Here is an 18,017-nt window from a genome sequence, read left to right on the forward strand (position 1 = left end):
TATAGGGTGTGATCTGTCTGTCTATAGTTATGGTGGCATTCATTTGTGCAAATGATTTGTGATATATTGATGTCGAGAATACATATGTTGTTTATTTCTATGTAATCGTTACACACTATAATTTTATCAAACAACTTTTCTATTGTTGCAAGGGGCGACAAAAATCTGATGGATTGTAGGAAGAGGCCTTTGCCCAAGTGTATTGTCTATGGCAAGCCCAAGCACCAGGGTATCACCCAACTCAAGTTCCAGAGGTACAAGAGGTGTGTCGCTGAGGAGAGAGCTATATGCAAGCTTGGTGGACTGAGGGTTCTTATGTCATGAAATAAAGTATGTCATGAACTTTTTGCAATTTGACTGTATTATCAGACTACGAATGGTTAGTGATAAAATGTTGCCTGCTGTTGTGGACTACATGATTGGTTAGTGATCAAAAAAGGGAGTTTGCATATCAATGTATTTTATCATATTAACCACTATTCATATAATGTTGTTCTCTGCCTCTCGCATGCGTGTGTTGTTGGCTCGCATGCGTGGGTTGTTGGCTGACCGGTCTAACATCGTAGCACACGTTCGTTGCCCCCCGACCCTCGCGTCGCACTCCCTTGCACGCCACCGCCGCTGTCGTCGTCCCCAGATCCGTGCTCTTCTTCCCTGTCCAGTCGATAAACACTGCCCTTTGCTCCCTTCTTTCAACAGTTCCCGTTGCAACGCACGGGCACTCACCTAGTATTATTTATGCCTAGTGATTTCTTTCACTATTATGCAAACTGATTATTTAAGTTCATTATTGTTCCTTAATTCTTGTGCACTCTATTTTGATCTTGATATTCATGCTTAATTTCTAGGCTGATAATATCTGATCTAAAACCCTGATTTGGTAAGATAGGACTGTCACGTTAGTCGAGGATCTTTGATCACCCTTTTGCGTTGGAGGGCTGTCTAGTGCAGCAACCCACTATTTTGAGAGCAATATTTTAAGATAAACAATCATGTTTATTTGTTTAATCTGACCTCTTCATCTATAAGCCATGTTTAATTTATAAATGGACCTGAGTAGCTATGTTTCATGTTTTCAATTACTGAAATTGCTACTGTTCATTGCTGGTATAATTGCATATGGCATTCATCTGAGTTATATGCTTGTTTTATTCGGAATTAGAATATTTATTTTATTTAAATATGAAGAAAGCATGTCACTTATTTCTCTAAGTTTACAACAACTTGTTCCTTCTTTCTTGGCTCATGGATTCCACAGATCGAAAATGTGCACAATAAGAGAGCTGCACAAATACATTAATTTTATATATGATTAATTGGGTATTGCAGTGATGCATGATTTCCGCGAGAATACACACATAAGACAAGATGCATGACAATATATTCGTTAATTATGTTTCCTGGATTGGATTGGATTCGAATCAAAACAGATCCCTTGGATTGGATTAGAATCAAAACAGATCCCATTCTTATCCTATCGCATGCATCCAGCGTATCTTAACCCAATTCTGACTCCGACCGACATGATGGCCATAGATTCTATCACCATCATTATCATCATCATGTCATATAGAGAGAGATCAGAATGCATCTTCTCCCCGACCCGATCGACCTGTCACCCGCCCGCCACCGTACGTCCAATTCCACGGGCCGACGGTTCAGTCCACCACCACCACCATCATATTCTGAATATATATTCATAGAGATGGAGCAGCTACATGACAACATGCTCGCGAAAATCATGGGTCTCCTCCTGTCCAGCAGCGTCATTCTCCGTCTGATTGGTTACCCGCACCATCTTATCTTGTATCACAACATGCGTTGACTTTATTTGAGATTATATTTGGTTGCTTGTATGTGGGAGTCATAGCTTGCATGAGTGGATGCATAATAAGTTATTTTGATGCTATTAACCTGCATTCACACATACGCTCAAAATTATCGTATCTGGCTGGCTAACACGGCTTCAGCCTGCGCATATATGCGCAACCATCCAATCAGGTTGTCTGTGTCTGCAAGCACTAGTGCTCCATCGTCGACGCCCAACGCCTCCTGCGTGCCCACCTCCTCCCTCTATGTCTCGAGGCCTTCTACTGCATCATCCTCAACATCATTGAGCAGCTGACATATCTCTTCGCATGCCCTTGGACAGCACGTCGGGTTCCCCACGGCTGCCTTGACTTCTTGGAAGATTACTAGGATTTGGAGGTTGAGCATCATTTTTTTCGAGGTAAATGTTACTGTAGGGGGTCTTACAGTATTTTATTGCTTATTGTTTTTAGGGAAACCAGAGTGGGGGAGAAGATACAGGGGGTGAGTACAGAGGAAAGAGGAATTACAGAACAGAATAAAGAAGCCAGGTTCTAATTTTATCTCCAATTACTGGTTTAACTCGGTGGCTAAGAAGGTTCATTTCGGATTTGAACATAGCTCGACAACCTTCTACCATGGGTGGAGTCTCATTGAACACCCAATTATTTCTGCATTTCCAGATGCCCCAGGTCAATAGAATTATAGCTTCAAGTTTCCAAGGGACGTGCCAACGTCTTCTGATTCTTAAAATGGTGTTTAGTAAATCCGCAGAATGTGAAGGAGAAATTCCAATTAAGGACCAACATCTCTTAGCAAAATTGCTTCTGAAAAAGAGGTGAATGGCTGTCTCTTCAACTTGGAGAATACAGTTGTCACAGGAATAAGATTCCAAAAACATGGACCGCTGCCTCAGAAAAGCTCTAGTATTTAGTCTGTCTTTCAGTAGTAGCCAAAAGAACACCTTGTGCTTGGGTTGACATTTGGATTTCCACAACCAAGAGAAAATGGGGTGTGTCCACTGGTTACCCATCAGATGAGCATAAATCATTTGTGAGGAAAATAAACCAGAAGGAGTAGAACAACACCATTTGTCTTTGAGATTATTATGAGGGAGATTATCCATGCAATCATTCAACTCTTGAAGTTGAACAAAGGCTTCAGTGGACAACGGTGCATGGAACAATTCTTGGGAGTCAGCCAATCTTGCTTGTAGCACAGTGATGTCTTTGCAGGCAGAGAAGGACCAAAGTTCTGGATACTGTGTTGATTTGGGAATACCATCCCAGTTATCATGCCAGAGAAGTGTTGTTTTTCCATCACCAATTTTCACCCTAGCAATACTCTTAAATGGTTGAAGCCTTTTAAGGACATCTCGCCACCAAAAAGAACCAACTGGTTTATCCGAGGGCAGAGAGTTACTGTAGTGATTGTTCCAAATAATATTGACCCATGGGGTGGCAGCTCTGTTGAAAAATTTATGAAGTTTTTTCATGAGAAGGGCTTGATTTTGTAATGACAGATTGATTACACCCAATCCCGCCTGATGTTTTGGCCTGCAAACCAAACTCCAAGCAACTTGAGGGGGTTTCTTGGCATTTAAATCAGCACCTCTCCAAAGGCAGTGCCTTCTGAGTCTGTCAATATGCCTGATCACCGTTTTGGGGAGCTTCAGAGTGCACATGTAATATGTTGGAAGAGAGGAGAAGACTGCATTAACCATTTGAAGCCTTCCAGTCTGTGATAAGAAGATGGAGGTTGACACCAGTCTTTTTTCAATTTTCTGGATAAGGGGTAGAAAAGCACCCAATTTAGGTCTTTGGATACCCAAGGGAAGCCCTAAGTAAGTAAAGGGCAATGATCCAATTTTGCAATGAAAAGTATTTGCAAGGATCTCCATTTTCTGGTCCGTGACATTGATGGGGTAAATGTTGGACTTATGGTAATTCTCATGGAGCCCAGTGGAGTCAGCGAAAGAGTTGAGCATTGCTTTTAAGAAGAAAAGCTGTCTAGGGCAGGCTTCCATTATGAGAATAGTATCATCAGCATATTGTATGATAGGGAAATCCGGGCCACAATTGTTTGGTAATGGAAGACGAAGAATGCCACCTTCACAGGCCTTGTTGACAATAGACTGTAAAAGGTCAGCATCAAGAACAAAAATAAGCGGGGACAGGGGGTCGCCTTGCCTGACGCCGCGTCGACAGTGAAATCTTTTCCCAGGGACTCCATTCAAAAGAACTTCAGAAGATCCAGAGCCAAGAATCATAGAGATCCAGTGGATCCATTTATTACCGAACCCCTTGTGTCTCAAGATCTCTAAGATAGCAGCATGCTCCAGTTTATCAAATGCCTTCTCAAAGTCAAGCTTTAGAATGACCATTTCTTTTCTGGATTTGTGACACAGTGAAATATATTCAAAATCCCAAGCTAAGCAATCTTAGATCGATCTATCCTTGATAAAACCATATTGATTCCGATGAACGAGCTTTGTGATCACCAGCTGCAGGCGATTGGCTAAGATTTTTGTTAAAACTTTGATACTCGTGTTAAGGAGGGAGATGGGTCTGTAGTCACCAACAGAATCAGGAGAGCCATTTTTGGGAATGAGGGTCACATATGATCCGTTGATGCTATGCATGCAGAGAGATCCTTCAAAAAATTTGTTGAATAGGTCATAGAAATCAGGGGCAATTATCGGCCAACATTTTTTAACAAAGTCTGTGTTAAAGCCATCCGGACCTGGCGATTTATTTGAAGGCAGACGTGCAATGATTTGATCAATCTCCAGGCTAGAGAAAGGTTGTTCAAGCTCGGATAGATTACCAATTGGCTGAATCAAAGCAGGTAAGTTGAAGACCATAGTAGTTTGCTGAGAGGTCCCCAAACGGTTCTTGAAGGCATTAAAAAGCACTACTTCTTTTTCATTATGAGAGAGAGCCAAATTTCCATTATCATCTTTAAGAGAGGAGATAAGGTTATGTCTGTGCTTGACAGTGGCATTGGCGTGAAAGAATTTAGTGCCGGCATCTCCAAGGGTGGCCCATTTGATTTGACCTCTTTGCTTCCAATAAATCTGTTGTTTAGCTAAAAGATCTTATAAATGAAGAAGCAGGATTTCTTTGAAGTTCCATTCCTGAATGGTTAAATCTCTGCTCTCCTCAATGAAGTCTAGCAGTTGCACCACTAACTTGACCTTATCAATCAATTTTGTTAAGTTGGGGAGAGACTTACACCAGCCATGGATATGCTTGCATGCCCTTTTAAACTTTGCCATGAGCCTTTTAGCAGGGTCTGGTTGAAAGATAGGCTGATTCCAAGAGTCTTGAAAGATAGAGTGGAAATCATCAAGCTGAAGCCAATAGTTTTCAAATCTAAAGATGGGTGGCTTGGACACATTGATTTGGACATTGACCATCCAAGGGATATGATCCGAGGTTCCTCTAGGAAGCGAGAGTGCAGAGGTAGCTGGAAAGGTGACCGACCAAGCTTGTGAGACAAAGCACCAATCAAGTTTTTCGAGAAGCGGGTGACGTTGCATATTTGACCAAGTGTATACTTGTCCTTTGAGTGGAATTTCCTGTAGCCCCAGTTGACTGATTGCTAGATTAAAACTCATCATTTTGAGGTGATCCCCACCCGGTTTGTTGCGGTTATCAGGGGATCTGATCATATTAAAGTCACCGAGGAAGATCCATAATTTGTTATAATCAATCTCAATGCTCGAAAACCAAGAAAGAAATTCATCTCTCCTATGAGGAGTACAAGGGGCATAAATGTTGGTGAGCCACCAGGTTTGATTGGTAAGCTTTGTATGGAATCAGATTGTGTGACCGAAAGAATTTTGATCAATAATCTCCCCATCAAAAAGAGAGCCTTTCCAAATTGTTATGAAGCCCCCAGAAGCGCCAATAGAAGGATCGAATTCAAATTTATCAAAGGATCTGCTGCAGAAGCGACGAATGTAGGAATCATCAAAGGACTCTTTTTTTGTCTCTTGGATACATATGATATCACATGTAGAGTCCGAGATGTTATTTCGTAAGGAATTCCATTTAGTCTCTGAGCTAATTCCTCTAATGTTATGAGACAAAATTTTCAAGGAGCGGTGTAAGTTCTGAGGGCCGGAAGTCATGGTAAACTATCAGTTTTAAAATTAAGGAATTCCGGTATGCATAGCATACACCAATAGATCCTTGCTCCAGTATAAATCCATAAATAGAAGAATTGAAAGGGCCACATAATCAGCATGACATGAGGGGAATAAGGCATCCAATGGGCCCGACCAAAAAAGTGCAAAGAGAGCCCACATAACAAATAATCGAACCTCTAGCCATCAAAATTAACCATTTCATGTAGCAAAGAGTCGTTGACTCCAACAGAGTTAATTGTATCAAACAGGAAATAAACCACGATTCCATCAGAGTACGTTTCAGAAAAAGCAAAAAGCGCCACATGCGCGCCAGCTCCAACCGTTAACCAACAAAATAGTTGCCAACCAGTGTACAGAAAATACCAAACGACCCAAAAGGGGGAGGCCAAAGCCTTACAACCTCGCCGAGGTATTGTCTTCATCATCATTGTCATCATTGAAGTGAGGGTCCCCCACCTGTTCATCAGACAAGTCGGATTCCTCATCCTTGCTGTCGATGGAAGCAGCCGGCCCCTGAATGGCAGTACCAGTGGCCTTGGATCTGTTCAAGTCGTCCTGATTTAGCTTGGAAGGGGTCATTTTACAGAACTCAGCACCCAATTTCTTGATGACGTCAAGATGCATAGAGGGAGGGGCGTTTTGAGTGCAGCATGAGCAATTTTTCTTGCCAATCCCAGTGCAATTTTTGAAGCCCTTGGCCTTTGCCCTAAGCCTGACACTCCTTCTGACTGTCGTGTCGACTAAGATAGGCTGACTTTTTCTGGGAGTTGTCTCAGACTGGGGAGGGGGTTGAGGCTTAGCAGGGGAATCCTGACTGGGTGGAGGGGGAATTCTGATTGAAATGATGTCCATGCTGGGTGCGACGAATGCCGAGATAGCTCCGGACAAAAGGAATTTCCTGGCCCAATCAAACGAATCTGGCCTCATTAAAAGGCCCATGAAGAAAGCAGCCCAAATCTTTGGAACAAAAACTGAGCCATCATTGTCAGGGAACAAATCAGCCCAAGAGGAGGAACGCTTTCTGGCCAAGAAATCTTCAAGCGCAGGGTCAGGGACGGTTTGATCCAAGTGTAACATGAGGCCCACATTGATGTTATCTTCAGTTTGCATGTCGTCCTGTCCCTCGACATTATTTCCCTCCAAATTTAAGTTGGCAGGAGGGAAAGCAGGCAGGGCGAGAACCGCTTCAGCCGGCGCCGGGGCTTCCTCCTGCTGGAGCTGGACTCCCTGAGGGATAATGATGTCGTTAAAATAGCCCACCGAATCGTCAGAAGGGAGATCCTCAAGACCTGAAAGCTGGTAGCTGAACTGCTCTTCTTCATTGTTCGCAGCGTTAACATTATTTGGTACAACCTCTGGCACAGGGGGTTGAGCCTGCTCAACAGGCCAAGGGTCCCAGCCATCATCAGCATTGGCAGCAACATTTTCCTCAGCATTGATTCCATCTTCAGGAGGAATATTGAGGTCGAACTGAAAATGGAAGTTGGGCATCGGTTGTCCCATACCAAAAAACTCAACCGGGAGCTGGTGACCATCATGGGGGTATGGAGGCACGGGGTCCTCATCCTGAGGTTGGGCGCCAAGCATGAACTGTTGCACAATGTCACATTGAACCGTCCAAGAGACACCCTGAAAACCATCAGCCACTGAGAAGACAATGAACTGTGGCACTTCCTGCAAAGAAGTCACCCTTGCGCGGACCAACAGCCTAGTAGCATTGTTAGGATCAGGGTCCCACATGAGAACCCTTCCAAAAGCACCCACCGCATTCTGAATGTGCTCATGAGTCCAGAAATCCATAGGGAAACCAAGCAGAATCAGCCAACATTCGTGATTAAATGTTAGGGCACGCTGATTCCAGCCCTCATTGTGGCGAACAACAGTAAAAGAAAATCCCAGTGCTTGCTGGGGGCCCAAAGCCACTAAGTTATCTCTGTCGAACGCGAACCTGAATCACACCAAAGCCTATCCCAGATGAGAGCGCTGGATGCTCCGGACTTGGACCCGCCGGACTTCCACCAAATACTCACGAATGATATCATCGAAGATATGGAAGTTGACCTCATGCTCCGGTAAGGGGTGAACAAGCACAATGCCCCAATCTTCATGCACCGAAGGTTGAGGACGAGTAACAGTACGTACCATTATCTCGCGATGATCGACTTGCTGCGCCACGAAGCCATGGGGGAGGAACGACGTAGGATCAACTCTGCGAAAAGCCATTTCTTTAGCCGCACCAAGAATGCTGGAGGGCGAAGGTGGCGGAGGTCCCACACTCGTAAGGGAGCACGACGGCGACGGATTCTTCCAGGGCAGCGGAGCGGAGTGGGGTTTTGTGAACAGTGTAAGTTCCGTGGAAGGCGAAGCGTCGGCACTCGAAAGAATCGCCTGAGAGAACTCACCAAAGTTGTTAAAAGAGGGCGGGTGAGGGGGCCCACCTGTAAGCGAAAGCAGGGGAGGCCGAAATCATAAGCGCGGAGGAAACCCCCAGGAGGCCTTCACGAACTTATCGGGAAAAGAGACAACCGGTCGATTGCACTTCTGACCCGAGATACCAAATATTTGAGAATTATTTCCAGAGAGAGAAAGATCCCGGAAATACCGGTCACCCGACGCCGCAGGGACAGAAGAGCCATTAATGCCGGGGGCAGAATCCTGTCCAAAATTCTCCGGGCACTGTTCCAATATCTTCTTGGGCCTCCAAACCAACATCCGCGGGGCCCATGGGGAAACGTGAGGGGTCTCCAGAGAAGACCGAAATCCTGAGCGAACCATGCGGCCAATTCTGGGATTTGAATAATTTTGAAAATGCGGACGAACAACAGCAACATTATTGCGGACAGAGCGACGGGAGAAGGAAATCCGATCAAAAACCGAACGCCGCTGCATCTGCATCAATCCTTCGGGGGCATGAACAGACCTCTGTCGATGACCTAAAGGAACCAAATTTGCACCTGACAGAGCTGGTTTACGAGACATATTCGCATACGGGGCCGGGGAAGAACGGCGATGAGAAACCAGTTTCCAGGAATTGGATTCCTCCGCAGAATAACGCTGCCACTCAATGAACCAATTAGGGCCGCCAGAATTCCATAGGTGCAGGTACGCCTTGAATACGGAGCAGGAGTAGGAGTGTAGATGATAAACTGCGAAACCAACAACTTTGCAAGAGATCGAAAAGCGAAACACCCGATCAGCCAGCTGAGAAACTCTGAATAAACCAGCCTCGCCACCAACAAACGATTGAAGCAGAAGACCCACAGAATCTGGGCACAAACGCATGGAGCATCTGCCAAAGGAGACGACTAAAAAGAACTCATGACGATCAAATTTATCCGGGATGGGGTTGATCGGACGGTTAAACTTGCTGAAAATCCAATCCTGAAAGCGGAGACCATCGGAGAAATCTAAGAACGAAGCAGAGGAACCCGCCAGGGCCCCCCATGGCCACGAGCAGGGGGGCGCCAAGAGACGGCGCACTGGAAGACGCCGGGGGCGACCAGCGCTAAGACGTTCTTTCTTCAGATTTCCGTATCGAGGTTGAGCATCATTGCAATGGTCTGCTGTTGGTGTGTGACATGGTGGCCAACCCTGCCACACGACAATGGGACACCCTACCTCAAGCCTAGAACCATCCATCGAGAACATACTTGGGGTCGTCGTTTGGGCCGGAATGGAGATGGCTGCGCATAAGGAGAAGGACGACAACTACTACCCTCATTGTCCTTGTCTAGACGCTTTTACCTTGTGTATGACTATGACCCCATGGCAGAGCCACCAAAACATTTTGAGGTATTTCTGATCCCCTTATTAATGGGCGACCGTGATGCTCTGTTGTGCGACTATCACCATCGACCTTGAGGAGCAAGAATGACAGCCATCGACATTCAGAATTCACACCTTCTCATCGAGGGGATGGAGGTGGGAGGAGAGGTCCTGGATACACCATGGGGAGCCTACTGCCTACGGGGACCATGGCCGATATGCTGTGGTCCGAGAATTGCTAGAACCACAAGGATGTCTATTTTTGGGGAGCATTCTATGTGCATTGTGAAAATAATGTTGTCTTGAGGTATCGATCGTCGTTTTATCTTCTATTTGTTCATGTTATTATTATTATTATTGTTACTGTTAAATAGAATTTTAATTAATTGCAGGATATCCTTATCCAACGATGAAAAGAATACGTACCAAATGATGGGACTTCTAGCAACACGGAGCAAACCGAGGGCAGAGCCGGCTATCATTTACTTGGGAAAGTAAGAGAAATGAGTATACTGTGTGTTACTCCAGTAAGACAGCGGCCCTAGTTTCGAGTCTGGTTTCTTAGGAAGGAAGAGATGAAAGAACAAATTCATATGGAGTGGTTGTTGAAGCATCAACCTTGGATCCTTGCTAGCAAAACTTTCTCATCATCGTGGCAGCTCGGCTCCAGATGAATGGAGGATCATCTATAACCGCCATGACTATGACCCTGCTGTTCGTCTTCGTCTGCACATGATGATGAATGGGACTTTGACAATATTGATGAGATTGTCCTTGAAGTAGCTAAGAATGCTGAATACTGGTACCCTGTTGATTTCATCGATTTTCATCCTTACAAGGAGATTGTCGTCTTTTACTAATCACAGAAGACAATATCTTATAATTTGAATACCTCAAAGGTTCAACTGTTAGGCGACGAAGCACATATACCAGTGGGCATAAGAACCTATTTTCCATACACACCATAGTGGCTGACTATGGGGGAACTAACACTTGATCGTCTCCCGCCCACCACTTTTAATGATGATTAGTAGTACTATGTAATCAATAATTAATCAAAAGAGTGCACATATTTCTTCAACTTTATATTTGTCAGATTATCTTTAATTTTGTCAATGCATATTTTGCTTCTGTTTTTTTAAAAGAAAGATAATGGACTTATTATATCTTAACTATTACACTAGTCTAATCGAATGCACATTGTTATATCTCTCGTTCCTCTCGCTACTATGTTAACTGAAAGTCGCCTAGAGGGGGGTGAATAGGCGGAATCTGAAAATTATAAACTTAAGCACACACTACAAGCCGGGGTTAGCGTTAGAAATGAATTCAAGTCCGAGAGAGAGGGGAAAACAAATCAACCAAGAAATAAAGCGGATGAACACGGCGATTTGTTTTACCGAGGTTCGTTTCTAAAGAACCTAGTCCCCGTTGAGGTGGTCACAAAGACCGGGTCTCTTTCAACCCTTTCCCTCTCTCAAACGGTCACTTAGACCGAGTGAGCTTTCTTCTTTACTTCTCACGGGTCACTTAGACCCTGCAAGGACCACCACACAATTGGTGTCTCTTGCCTTGCTTACAAAGCACTTGAGAGTAATAAGGAAAAGAAAAGAAAGCCAACCAAGCAAACAAGAGCAACAAGAAACACAAGTGATCCTCTCACAAGCCCTAATGCGCTAGAGTTGAATTTGGGACTTTGAGTGGATCAATTGCTTTGATTTGTGTCTTGGAGTGAAGTCTATTGCTCTTGTATTGAATGCAATGTGTGGAATGCTTGGATGGATGGAGTGGTGGTGGTTGGGGGATATTTATAGCCCTCAACCACCAAACAACCGTTGGGGGTGGGCTGCTGTCGATGGGCGCACCAGACAGTCCGGTGCGCCAGCCACGTCACCCAACCGTTAGGGTATTGGAGCAGTCGACCGTTGGAGGATTTGTCCTCTAGTGGCACCGGACAGTCCGGAGCCTCACCGGACGGTCCTGTTCACTATCCGTTGCGCCTCTAACCTCTGTTCTGACTTCTGTCACGCACTGTAGCTCTGTCAGGGGCACTGTTGCAGTCAACCGTTGCGCTGGTAGCCGTTACTCCACTGATGCACCGGACAGTCTGGTGGCACACCAGACATTCCAGTGAATTATAGCGGAGTGTGTCTGAAGAATCCCGAGAGTGGCTAGTTGGACTCTGTATGGTCCTGGCACACCGGACACTGTCCGGTGGCACACCGGACAGTCCTGTGCACCAGACCAGAGCACACTCGGTTTCTTTCCTCCTTTGAATTTGATCCCTAACTTCAATCTTTTATTGGTTTGTGTTGAACCTTTGTGCACCTGTAGAACATATAATCTAGAGCAAACTAGTTAGTCCAATATTTGTGTTGAGCATTCAACCACCAAAATTAATACTGCGAAAAGGTTAACCCTATTTCCCGTTCAATATCCCCCTTTTTGGTGATTGATGCCAACACAAACGAAAGCAAATATATACGTGCAGAATTGAACTAGTTTGCATAAGGTAAGTGCATAGGTTACTTGGAATCAAACCAATTTATTATTTTCACTAGATATGCATGGATTGCTTTCTTTTATTTTAACATTTTGGACCACATTTGCACCACTTGTTCTGTTTTTGCAAAATCTTTTCAAAGTCTTTTGCAAATAGTCAAAGGTATATGAATAAGATTGCAAGAAGCATTTTCAAGATTTGAAATTTCTCCCCCTGTTTCAAATGCTTTTCCTTTGACTAAACAAAATTCCCCCTGAATGAAATTCTCCTCTTAGCTTTCAAGAGGGTTTTAATAGATACCAATTGGAAATATATTTAGATGCCAATTTTGAAAAATGTATCTTTAAATATACCAATTGAAAATATCATACTAATTGAAGAAATTGCTTATCACAAGATACCAATTGGAAAAACAAACTTTGGTGAAAAATCATTTCGAAATTTTTTGAAGTTGGTGGTGCGGTCTTTTTGCTTTGGGCTAATACTTTCTCCCCCTTTGGCATTAATTGCCAAAAACGGAGACTTTGAGAGCCCTATTATTTTCTCCCCATTGGTATAAGTAAATATGAGTAAAAGATCATACCAATGTGAGAGTGATGTAGAGTGACGGCGAAGGATAAATGATACCATTAGAGTGGAGTGGAATCCTTGTTTTTGCCGAAGACTCCATTTCCCTTTCAATCTACGACTTAGCATAGAAATACACTTGAAAACACATTAGTCGTAGTCTTGAAAAGAGATATGATCAAAGGTATATAAATGAGTTATGTGTGCAATGTTTCAATCAAAATTCCGAGAATAAAGAATTTTTAGCTCATTCCTAAGTTTGCTAAAGGTTTTCTCATCTAAAGGCTTGGTAAAGATATCGGCTAATTGTTCTTTGGTGCTAACATAAGCTATCTCGATACCCCTTTGTTGGTGATCCCTCAAAAACTAATACCGAATGTCTATGTGCTTAGTGCGGCTGTGTTCAACGGGATTATCCGCCATGCGGATTGCACTCTCATTGTCACATAGGAGAGGAACTTTGCTCAATTTGTAGCCATAGTCCCTCAGGGTTTGCACCATCCAAAGTAATCGCGCACAACAATGCCCTGCGGCAATATACTCGGCTTCGGCGGTAGAAAGAGCTACTGAGTTTTGTTTCTTTGAAGCCCAAGACACCAGGGATCTCCCCAGAAACTGACAAGTCTCTGATGTGCTCTTCCTATCAATTTTACACCCTACCCAATCGGCATCGAAATATCCTATTAAATCATAGGTGGATCCCTTGGGGGTACCAAATACCAAACTTAGGAGTGTAAACAAAATATCTCATGATTCTTTTCACGGCCCTAAGGTGAACTTCCTTAGGATCAGCTTGGAACCTTGCACACATGCATACGGAAAGCATAATATCCGGTCGAGATGCACATAAATAGAGTAAAGATCCTATCATAGACCGGTATACCTTTTGATCTATGGATTTACCTCCCATGTCAAGGTCGAGATGCCCATTAGTTCCCATGGGAGTCTTGATGGGCTTGGCATCCTTCATTTCAAACTTGTTAAGTATGTCTTGAATGTACTTTGTTTGGCTGATGAAGGTGCCATCTTGGAGTTGCTTCACTTGAAATCCTAGAAAATACTTCAACTCCCCCATCATAGACATCTCGATTTTTTGTATCATGATCCTACTAAACTCTTCACAAGTAGAATTGTTAGTAGACCCAAATATGATATCATCAACATAAATTTGTCATACAAACAAATCTTTTGCAATAGTTTTAGTAAAGAGTGTAGGATCGGCTTTTCCGACTTTGAAGTCATTAGTGATAAGGAAATCTCGCAAGCATTCATACCATGCTATTGGGGCTTGCTTGAGCCCATAAAGCGCCTTTGAGAGTTTATACACATGGTTAGGGTACTCACTATCTTCAAAGCCGAGAGGTTGCTCAACATAGACCTCTTCCTTGATTGGTCCATTGAGGAAGGCACTTTTCACGTACATTTGATAAAGCTTAAAGCCACGGTAAGTAGCATAGGCAAGTAATATACGAATTGACTCATGCCTAGCTACGTGTGCATAGGTTTCATGAAAATCCAAACCTTCGGCTTGTGAATATCCCTTGGCCACAAGTCGGGCTTTGTTCCTTGTCACCACACCATGCTCATCTTGCTTGTTGCGGAATACCCACTTGGTACCTACAACATTTTGATTAGGACGTGGAACTAAATGCCATACCTCATTCCTTGTGAAGTTGTTGAGCTCCTCTTGCATAGCCAACACCCAATCCGAATCTCTTAGTGCATCCTCCACCCTGTATGGCTCAATAGAGGATACAAAAGAGTAATGTTCACAGAAATGAGCAACTCGAGATCTAGTGGTTACCCCCTTATGAATGTCATCGAGGATGGAGTTGACGGGGTGATCTCGTTGAATTGCTTGGTGGACTCTTGGGTGTGGCGGTCTTTGACCTTGAATTTCTTGCTCATCTTCCTTGTCTTTGTCATGGTCATCTCCCCCTTGATCATTGTCCTCCTCTTGAGGTGGCTCATCCTCTTGATCTTCATTTTCATCATCTTGAGCCTGTTCCTCATCTTGAGTTGGTGGAGATGCTTGCATGGAAGATGATGGTTGATCTTGTGCTTGTGTAGGTTCTTCGGATTCCTTAGGACACACATCCCCAATGGACATGTTCCTTAGCGCGACGCACGGAGCCTCTTCATCATCTAGTTCATCAAGATCAACTTGCTCTACTTGAGAGCCATTAGTCTCATCAAACACAATGTCACAAGAAACTTCAACTAATCCAGTGGATTTATTGAAGACTCTATATGCCCTTGTGTTTGAGTCATATCCTAGTAAAAAGCCTTCTACAGCCTTAGAAGCAAATTTAGATCTTCTACCTCTTTTAATAAGAATAAAAAATTTGCTACCAAAGACTCTAAAATATGAAACATTGGGCTTTTTATCGGTGAGGAGTTCATAAGATGTATTCTTGAGGATTCGATGAAGATATAACCGGTTGATGGAGTAGCAAGCAGTGTTGATTGCTTCCGCCCAAAACCGGTCCAGTGTCTTGTACTCATCAAGCATGTTCCTTGCCATGTCCAGTAGAGTTCTATTCTTCCTCTCCACTACACCATTTTGTTGAGGTGTGTAGGGAGAAGAGAACTCATGCTTGATGCCCTCATCCTCAAGGAAGCCTTCAATTTGTGAGTTCTTGAACTCTGTCCCATTATCGCTTCTTATCTTTTTGATTCTCAATCCGAACTCGTTTTGAGCCCGTCTTAAGAATCCTTTTAAGGTCTCTTGGGTTTGAGATTTTTCCTGCAAAAAGAATACCCAAGTGAAGCGAGAATAATCATCCACAATTACTAGACATTACTTACTCCCGCCGATGCTTATGTAAGCGATCGGGCCGAATAAATCCATGTGGAGTAGTTCCAGTGGCCTGTTCGTTGTCATTATGTTCTTGTGTGGATGATGAGTGCAAACTTGCTTTCCTGCTTGACATGCACTACAAACCCTGTCTTTCTCAAAATGAACATTTGTTAGTCCTAAAATGTGTTGTCCCTTTAGAAGCTTGTGAAGATTCTTCATCCCAACATGGGCTAGTCGGCGATGCCAGAGCCAACCCATATTAGTCTTAGCAATTATGCAAGTATCAAGTTCAGCTTTCTTAAAATCAACTAAGTATAGCTGACCCTCTAATACTCCCTTAAATGCTACTGAATCATCACTTCTTCTAAAGACAGTAACACCTATATCTGTAAATAGACAGTTGTAGCCTATTTTGCATAATTGAGATACATAAAGCAAGTTATAATCTAAAGAATCTACAAGAAAAACATTAGAAATAGAATGGTCAGGTGATATAGCAATTTTACCAAGTCCTTTGACCAAACCCTGATTTCCACCCCCGAATGTGATAGCTCTTTGGAGATCTTCGTTTTTCTTGTAGGAGGAGAACATCCTTTTCTCCCGTGTCATGTGGTTTGTGCATCCACTATCAATTATCCAACTTGAGCCCCCGGATGCATAAACCTGCAAAACAATTTAGGCCTTGTTCTTAGGTACCCAAACAGTCTTGGGTCCTTAGATGTTAGAAACAAGCACCTTGGGTACCCAAACACAAGTCTTTGACCCCTTGTGTTTGCCCCCAACATATTTGGCAACTACTTTGCCTGATTTGTTAGTTAAAACATAAGATGCATCAAAAGTCTTAAATGACATGTTAGGCTCATTTGATGCAGTAAGAGTTTTCGTTTTAGGCATTTTAACATGTGTAGAATGCCTAGAGCTTTATGTCTCATTCTTATACATAAAATCATGGTGAGAAACAGAATGAGATTTCTTAGCATGAATTCTCCTAATTTTTTGCTCAGAATAATTAGCAGGATATAAAATGTAGCCCTCAGTATCCTGAACCATGGGAGCTTTGCCCTTAACAAAGTTAGACAATTTCTTAGGGGCATTAAGCTTGACATTGCTTCCCTGTTGGAAACCAATGCCATCCTTAATGCCAGGGCGTCTCCCATTATAGAGCATGCTTCTAGCAAATTTAAATTTTTCATTTTCCATTTCATGCTCATTGATTTTAGCAGTTCATTGAGCTATATGATCATTTTGTTGTTTATTTAAAGCAAGGTGATCATTTATAGCATCAACATTAACATCTCTACATCTAGTACAAATAGTAATATGATCAACAGTAGATGCAGAGGGTTTGCAAACATTTAATTCATCTATCTTAGCATGTAATATGGCATTCTCCTTTCTAAGACAGGATATAGAATCATTGCAAATATTTAGCTCTCTAGCCTTGGAAATTAAACTATCATTTTCGGTCCTAAGGCTAGAAATTGATTCATTCAATTTATCAATCTTAGCATTTAAACTAGCATTTTCATTTCTAAGATTGGTAATTGAATCATGGCACATGCTAAGCTCCTTAGTCAAATTCTCACATTTTTCAACTTCCTGAGCATAAGCATTTTTTACTTTAACATGCGTTTTGTTTTCCTTAATAAGGAATTCCTCTTGTCTATCCAAGAGTTCATCCTTCTCATGAATGACTCCTATCAATTCATTTAATTTTTCCTTTTGTTGCATGTTAAGGTTGGCAAAAAGAGTGAGCAAATCATCTACATCTTCACTAGAACTACCCTCATCACTAGATGTAGTATACTTGGGGGTGGTTCTAGTTTGTACCTTCTTCTTTTACCGTCCTTTGCCATGAAGCATTTGTGGCCAACGTTGGGGAAGAGGAGTCCCTTGTTGACGACGATGTTGGCGGCATCCTCGTTGGAGGAGTCGGTGGAACTCTCTTCGGATTCCCATTGCTGACACACATGGGCATCACCGCCCTTCTTCTTGTAGTATCTGTTTTTATCCTTCTTCTTCCCCCTCTTGTCGTCGCCCCTATCACTATCACTAGACATAGGACATTTAGCGATAAAATGACCGGGTTTGCCACATTTGTAGCACACCCTCTTAGAGCGGGGTTTGTAGTCCTTCCCCCTCCTTTGCTTGAGGATTTGACGGAAGCACTTCATGATGAGCGTCATCTCCTCATTGTCGAGCTTGGAGGCGTCGATGGGGAGCCTACTTGATGTAGACTCTTCTTTCTTCTCTTCCGTCGCTTTGAATGCGACGGGTTGCACCTCGGTTGTGGAGGTGCCGCCTTTCTCCAAGTCAACGATGTGTTTGGAGCCTTTGATCATTAGTTCAAAGCTCACAAACTTTCCTATCACTTCCTCGGGAGACATTAATTTGTATCTAGGATCCCCACGAATTAATTG

At 43.2% G+C, this 18,017-nt stretch overlaps 1 pseudogene; it reads left to right on the plus strand.

The window, feature by feature from the left end:
* Positions 1 to 1,705: 1,705 nt before the first annotated feature.
* On the plus strand, positions 1,706 to 10,758 carry LOC103628919 (uncharacterized; annotated as a pseudogene).
* Positions 10,759 to 18,017: the final 7,259 nt, after the last annotated feature.

Source organism: Zea mays, chromosome 5 (genome assembly GCF_902167145.1).
Source record: "Zea mays cultivar B73 chromosome 5, Zm-B73-REFERENCE-NAM-5.0, whole genome shotgun sequence".
Lineage (NCBI taxonomy): Eukaryota > Viridiplantae > Streptophyta > Magnoliopsida > Poales > Poaceae > Zea > Zea mays.